At 44.3% G+C, this 6,936-nt stretch overlaps 1 non-coding gene across 1 annotated transcript; it reads right to left on the bottom strand.

Moving 5' to 3' along the window:
- Positions 1-552: 552 nt before the first annotated feature.
- Trnas-cga lies at positions 553-627 on the bottom strand. Its single transcript has one exon. It is a non-coding gene; the product is annotated as a tRNA-Ser (tRNA).
- Positions 628-6,936: the final 6,309 nt, after the last annotated feature.

Here is a 6,936-nt window from a genome sequence, read left to right as displayed (position 1 = left end):
TTTCTGAGGATGTTAATATAATTTTTTTGTCTGTTACTTGTAATTGTAATTCGAGATAATTTAGCACACCATTTGAATCCATATTTTTTGAATAAATATCATTTTCGGATGGAGCGCATTAATTCAGTGGTTAACGTCAACTCATCGGACTCGTTACCGTCGAAATCAATTACAATATCGTCAACATTGCGTCTTTAAAATAAAATTATTTGACCCACTGGTGGGTTCTTACCAAGACAGGCATATTCAGTGTAATTCATGAAGACATCTAACAGAAAGCCAGCCAAACAGCTACACACTGCGTGTCCATCACGTTGTTGAAAAATACGGATACTGAAGGCGTAGTAGGTGTGCAATGTGAACATCCGTAAAAGAGAAATAACTTCAACTACCTCCTCAGTGATCATTCTTTTCTTCTTAAATGGGTTGTCGTTTACAGTGAGGATAGTTTATTCCTGGAAGATATTTGTACGTAACTTTTTGTTACCTAGTGATATCAAGCTTGATGTCAAGCCAGACATTGACTGAAACTTCCTGGCAGATTAAAACTGTGTGCCCGACCGAGACTCGAACTCGGGACCTTTGCCTTTCGAGGGCAAGTGCTCTACCATCTGAGCTACCGAAGCACGACTCACGGCCGGTACTCACAGCTTTACTTCTGCCAGTATCTCGTCTCCTACCTTCCAAACTTTACAGAAGCTCTTCTGCGAACCTTGCAGAACTAGCACTCCTGAAAGAAAGGATATAGCGGAGACATGGCTTAGCCACAGCCTGGGGGATGTTTCCAGAATGAGATTTTCACTCTGCAGCGGAGTGTGCGCTGATATGAAACTTCCTGGCAGATTAAAACTGTGTGCCCGACCGAGACTCGAACTCGGGACCTTTGCCTTTCGCGGGCCAGGCTGTGGCTAAGCCATGTCTCCGCTATATCCTTTCTTTCAGGAGTGCTAGTTCTGCAAGGTTCGCAGAAGAGCTTCTGTAAAGTTTGGAAGGTAGGAGACGAGATACTGGCAGAAGTAAAGCTGTGAGTACCGGCCGTGAGTCGTGCTTCGGTAGCTCAGTTGGTAGAGCACTTGCCCGCGAAAGGCAAAGGTCCCGAGTTCGAGTCTCGGTCGGGCACACAGTTTTAATCTGCCAGGAAGTTTCATATCAGCGCACACTCCGCTGCAGAGTGAAAATCTCATTCTGGAAACATCCCCCAGGCTGTGGCTAAGCCATGTCTCCGCTATATCCTTTCTTTCAGGAGTGCTAGTTCTGCAAGGTTCGCAGAAGAGCTTCTGTAAAGTTTGGAAGGTAGGAGACGAGATACTGGCAGAAGTAAAGCTGTGAGTACCGGCCGTGAGTCGTGCTTCGGTAGCTCAGTTGGTAGAGCACTTGCCCGCGAAAGGCAAAGGTCCCGAGTTCGAGTCTCGGTCGGGCACACAGTTTTAATCTGCCAGGAAGTTTCATATCAGCGCACACTCCGCTGCAGAGTGAAAATCTCATTCTGGAAACATCCCCCAGGCTGTGGCTAAGCCATGTCTCCGCTATATCCTTTCTTTCAGGAGTGCTAGTTCTGCAAGGTTCGCAGAAGAGCTTCTGTATAGTTTGGAAGGTAGGAGACGAGATACTGGCAGAAGTAAAGCTGTGAGTACCGGCCGTGAGTCGTGCTTCGGTAGCTCAGTTGGTAGAGCACTTGCCCGCGAAAGGCAAAGGTCCCGAGTTCGAGTCTCGGTCGGGCACACAGTTTTAATCTGCCAGGAAGTTTCATATCAGCGCACACTCCGCTGCAGAGTGAAAATCTCATTCTGGAAACATCCCCCAGGCTGTGGCTAAGCCATGTCTCCGCTATATCCTTTCTTTCAGGAGTGCTAGTTCTGCAATGTTCGCAGAAGAGCTTCTGTAAAGTTTGGAAGGTAGGAGACGAGATACTGGCAGAAGTAAAGCTGTGAGTACCGGCCGTGAGTCGTGCTTCGGTAGCTCAGATGGTAGAGCACTTGCCCGCGAAAGGCAAAGGTCCCGAGTTCGAGTCTCGGTCGGGCACACAGTTTTAATCTGCCAGGAAGTTTCATATCAGCGCACACTCCGCTGCAGAGTGAAAATCTCATTCTGGCAGACATTGACTGTCAATGCCTGGCTTTGAAATAGATTGATCACCTCTTTACTGTTCGCAGTTCCGTAATTCTGTTCGAACAAGAACTCTTTTTTTAATAACTGTTGGAGTAACTGTTAGGCAGGCTCTAAGGGATTACCTATTCCGTTAATTATAGGTCGGATAGGAAAGCCATCCTAATGGATCTTATTCAAAACTTTTGGCTTGCGTTAGTTACCCAAAGTTTCGGCGGGAGGAATGATGTAAGAGCACGCATCCAGGAAACATCTCAGACGCCTTGCGTAAACACCTGAAAGGTAATTATGCAAACTTTTTATATTGTTCACTACAGGACAGGATAGCAATTTTTCAGTGTTACCGTTATGGCGTATAATAACGGCTGTATTTCTCTTATCAGCTTGCGCTATTAAGGCTTTTGTTTCTTTTAGTTCCTTATTTAGGTCTTCAGTGTGGTATGATTACGGTTATACTTTCGCTTACTAGCAGCTTTTGCCAGTAATCCCATTTGCTTTGCACGATATCTTCAGACTGCTTAATCACTGGTAGTAAGATTTGTCTAGCGTTATCGTAAGGTCAGCTATGAATGTAGCAACGATCTTGTTATCTACGGCTGGCTACTTATTGTACTTGAGTCCTCTTTCTATCATTTGCGTTTACTTTCTACTGAAGGATATGTCCTTACGATAATGGGAAGTAAGTCGTTACGAGGGTTCTTGTGACAGGTAACTGGGTATGGGTAACGTTGTCTTAATGGTTCTAATTTACCATCCGGCACTCGTTCGATTAACTGTCCTTCTTCCCACGTTACTAAATTTATAACTCTCAATAGTGAATCAAAAGTAAAGGTATTTAATACAGCAGCCACCGGAAAATATGGGTTATATGTTAAGTCATTCAAACTATCTTTCTTTCTATGTCATTGCCTGAAACTATTAACTATTACAGCTTTGGCTCATTTAAAAATCACACCGCTTAAAATTGCCTTTTTAAGAAAAGCTGTCTGTTTCTCACAACAGAAATTTTACTATTAGCGTAATATCCTAAAACTTGTAGTCAATGTTGTCCAGACATATCTAATTTACCATCATCTCTAATCGCTCTGTTGCGATCACTTATATACATTTAGATACGTAGATGCTACTGTTATTGTGAGTGAAAGAAAACACTGGAAGGTGTTCAAAGAACATTTCCTCAATCTGTCCAACAAAAAAGGAACTGTATGTGAAATAACAGAGGACAGTGTTTGACAAAATTCCGAGCAATATGAAGAAAGTGTAGTGCAACAACAGAAGGATACCGAAGAACTGTATGTGCACGAAATCCTTTTTCGAAGTGATGAAAAGTTCATAATCATCTTATTCGTGCCATTCAAAGCATGGAGTCAGAAAACATATGTGAAGCTGAGATGTCGGAAGTCCGTATTTGAGTATAAAAGATGTATGGGGATAAAATTTCAGAACTATGAAAGTCAAAAGAAATGGTCATTCCACTCAGAACTGCTGAGTTGTACTTATAATATTCTATTTACATAGGTTTTTCTGTAAAAACGAATGTTTGGTTGTCTATCATTGTCACGAAACTGTTCTTGTTTCTTATTTATTTGATTTGTTAACCATTATTATTTATTTCACTGGCTACAGATCAGTGATAAATATGAAGTTTAGAATATTTCACCTTTCATTTTAATCAGTTCGCTGTAAATAAGGTATTACACATAACAGTACTATCACGGCCAGTTCACTATTACTTACATGATATCTAACGAGGATTAAGTATTTATTGGTGTGCAGAACGCAGCACTTTACCCTGGATGGAGAATCACCTACAGACATTGAAATATTAATTGATGCGTGCTAGGAGAGCGTAACAGGACTGCTGTGATTAATATTGTAGATTAGAGTCATGACTTACGCCACAGTATCAGCTGCAGCGTCAAACACTTCGTAGAAGGCGCGATAATCTACGTGAAAATTCTGTCCTGTAAACTTCATAGTAATTTGCAGTACGATCTCGACGACAGAAAAGAATTGCAATTAGGTCGTAACGTACAGGAATGTAAAGTTGTGCATTTCACGAACCGTAAAACCACGGTATGGTCTGATCAAAGGGATAATGAATTACAGCTACAGCCCGTCAGATCGTACAAATACACCATCTGATCAAAAATATCCGGGTACTCCTAAGTACTATGAAATTGTCTCCTAGATGACCTGCCAATGTAAAAGTGAAAAGTGTTCCCTAGAAATACACTACGTGATCAAAAATATTCGGAGACCCGCCAAAAACATATGTTCTTCATATTAGGTGCATTGTGCTACCACCTACTGCCTGCTCCTCCATATCAGCGACTTCAGTAGTCATTAGACATCGTGAGAGAACGGAATGGATCGCTCCGCGACACTCACGGACTTCGGATGTGGTCAGGTGATTGGGTGTCACTTGTGTCCTTCGTCTGTACGCGACGTTTCCACACTCCTAAGCATCCCTAGGTCTACTGTTTCCGATGTGATAGTGAAGTAGAAACGCGAAGGGACACGTACAGCATAAAAGCGTACAGGCCGACCTCGTCTGTTGACTGACAGAGACCGCCGACAGTTGACGAGAGTCGTAATTTGTAATAGGCAGACGTCTATCCAGACCATCACACAGGAATTCCAACCTGCATCAGGATCCACTACAAGTACTTTGACAGTTAGGCGGGAGATGAGAAAATAAGCCACACAGCACGCTGGTAAATGCCAAACGACTTCTCGCTTGGTCTAAGGAGCGTAAACATTGGACGATTGAACAAAGGAGAAACGTTGGGTGGAGTGACGAATCACGGTACCCAATGTGGCGATATTATGGCCAGCTGTGGGTATGGCGAATGCCCGGTGAACGTCATCTGTCGGAGTGTGTAGTGCCAATAGTAAAATTCGGTGGCATTATGGTGTGGTAATGTTTTACATGGAGCGGCTTGCACCCCTTGTTGTTTTTCGTGACACTATCACAGCTTAGGCCTACATTGATGTTTTAAGCACCTTCTTACTTCCCACTGCTGAACAGCAATTCGGGATGGCGATTTCATCCTTCAACGCGATCGAGCACCTGTTCATATTGCACAATAACATCCCTGAAATGGACTGGCACTCACAGAGTCCTGACCTGAATCCTATAGAATACCTTTGGGATGTTTTGGAACGCCGACTTCGTGCCAGGCCTCACCGCTGACATCGAAACCTCTCCTCAGTGCATCAGTCCGTGAAGAATGGAGTGCCATTCCCCAAAAAAACCTTCCAGCACCTGATTGAACGTATGCCTGCGATAGTGGAAACTGTCATCAAGGCTGATGGTCGACCAACACCATACTGAATTCCAGCATTACCGATGGAGGGCGCCACGAACTTGTAAGTCATTTTCAGCCGAGTGTACGGATACTTTTGATGGAATAGTGTATAGTCTGCAGCCGCGAGCTCAGCTCCAGTCCACCACCAGCAATGGTGGGTGAAACTTTGACAATGCCAGCCCCTCGTGCCGGTGAAACGTCAGAGAAGTCATCAGACAAACGTCGGCCGAAGAACCCGAGAAAGAAGTCAACAGGCAGTTTGCCTTCTACAGCTGCCCATGTTGACTGTTGATGATGTGACTGTGAAGTGGAAAGGTGAAGGAACAACACCAGCTAAACCAAAACTATGCAGGCTTCTGGTACTGACGAACACGGACCGCCGAGCGTTGCGGAGGGGGGCTGTAAAAAATCGCATGAAATCAGAGGAAAGGATCACTTGTGGCTTCGAAACTCCTACCAGCACTCTAGCTAGCAAAATGACAGTGGGGAGCGATTTCAAAAGAATGTGGTACAATAGCTAAGCAACTTCTCAAAAATTTGAAACGATAAATCATGCTATACGCAGTGACAATCCGATGGAAGGGGCTGGGTTTGATCAGTTCCCGGGGAAAGTTACCTGCCACGATGTGCTCTGCCAAAAGTGAAGTACAGAGGAGGTGGTGTTACGGTATGGGCGTATTTTTCGCGATGATGGTACGGTCCCCTCGTTTCGCTCACGAAAATGCCAAATACAGAAGGCTATGAACACATTTAACAGAATTCTATATTGCGTAATGTATAGGAACAACTCGGAGACTGCGATTGTATGTATCAGCGCGACGACACACCCTGCAATGGCTTGTGGACGTTAATAATCCTGAAATGGACTGGCTCGTCCTGAGTTCCGACTTGAACCCAATAGAACACCTTTGGGATGAATCAAGACGAACAGAACGCCAGAACGGCCCGATCCAAGCGTCCAACATGGCTACCTCCTCTGGTTTCTGCTCTTGAGGAAGAATGGGCTGCCATTCCTCTAGAGACACTCGGACACCTCAGTGAAATTGTGTCCACTGCAGAGTTCAAGTCTTTAAAGAAGCGAAGGGCGGACACACTCCATATTAATGTCCACTAATAGGTGTCCGGATACTTTTTGTCAGATAACGTACCTGGAGTAACAGTTTTTACAGATATATTTTAAATCGATCTCAGATTCAGGTACAGTAAATGCAAACGGTCATTTTCCATTCTTTCGTCTGACGTTGCGAAACAGTGTCTGTATAAGATATTATGTACAAGTCATTTGTGCCGCCCACTCTTGAATACCGCTGTAGTATCCGTCACGTATTTGACATCGGTCTGACAGCATACGTCGACTGTACACGAGGAAGGGTGGTGCCAGTTGCCATAGTGTTGCTTGTCTCGCGAAAGAGTCATAACAGCATCGTTGGAGAATCATAGCTCTACTTGGATCAGGACGCTGTACGCCTTACGAACACCTTTTGACAGAACTACAGGAACCTTCTTCCAGAACGCAAGT

This window comes from Schistocerca piceifrons, chromosome 1 (genome assembly GCF_021461385.2).
Source record: "Schistocerca piceifrons isolate TAMUIC-IGC-003096 chromosome 1, iqSchPice1.1, whole genome shotgun sequence".
In the NCBI taxonomy this organism is placed as follows: Eukaryota; Metazoa; Arthropoda; class Insecta; order Orthoptera; family Acrididae; genus Schistocerca; species Schistocerca piceifrons.
The sequence above is the reverse complement of the archived record's forward strand: the minus strand, read 5'-3'. Positions and strand labels throughout refer to the sequence as shown.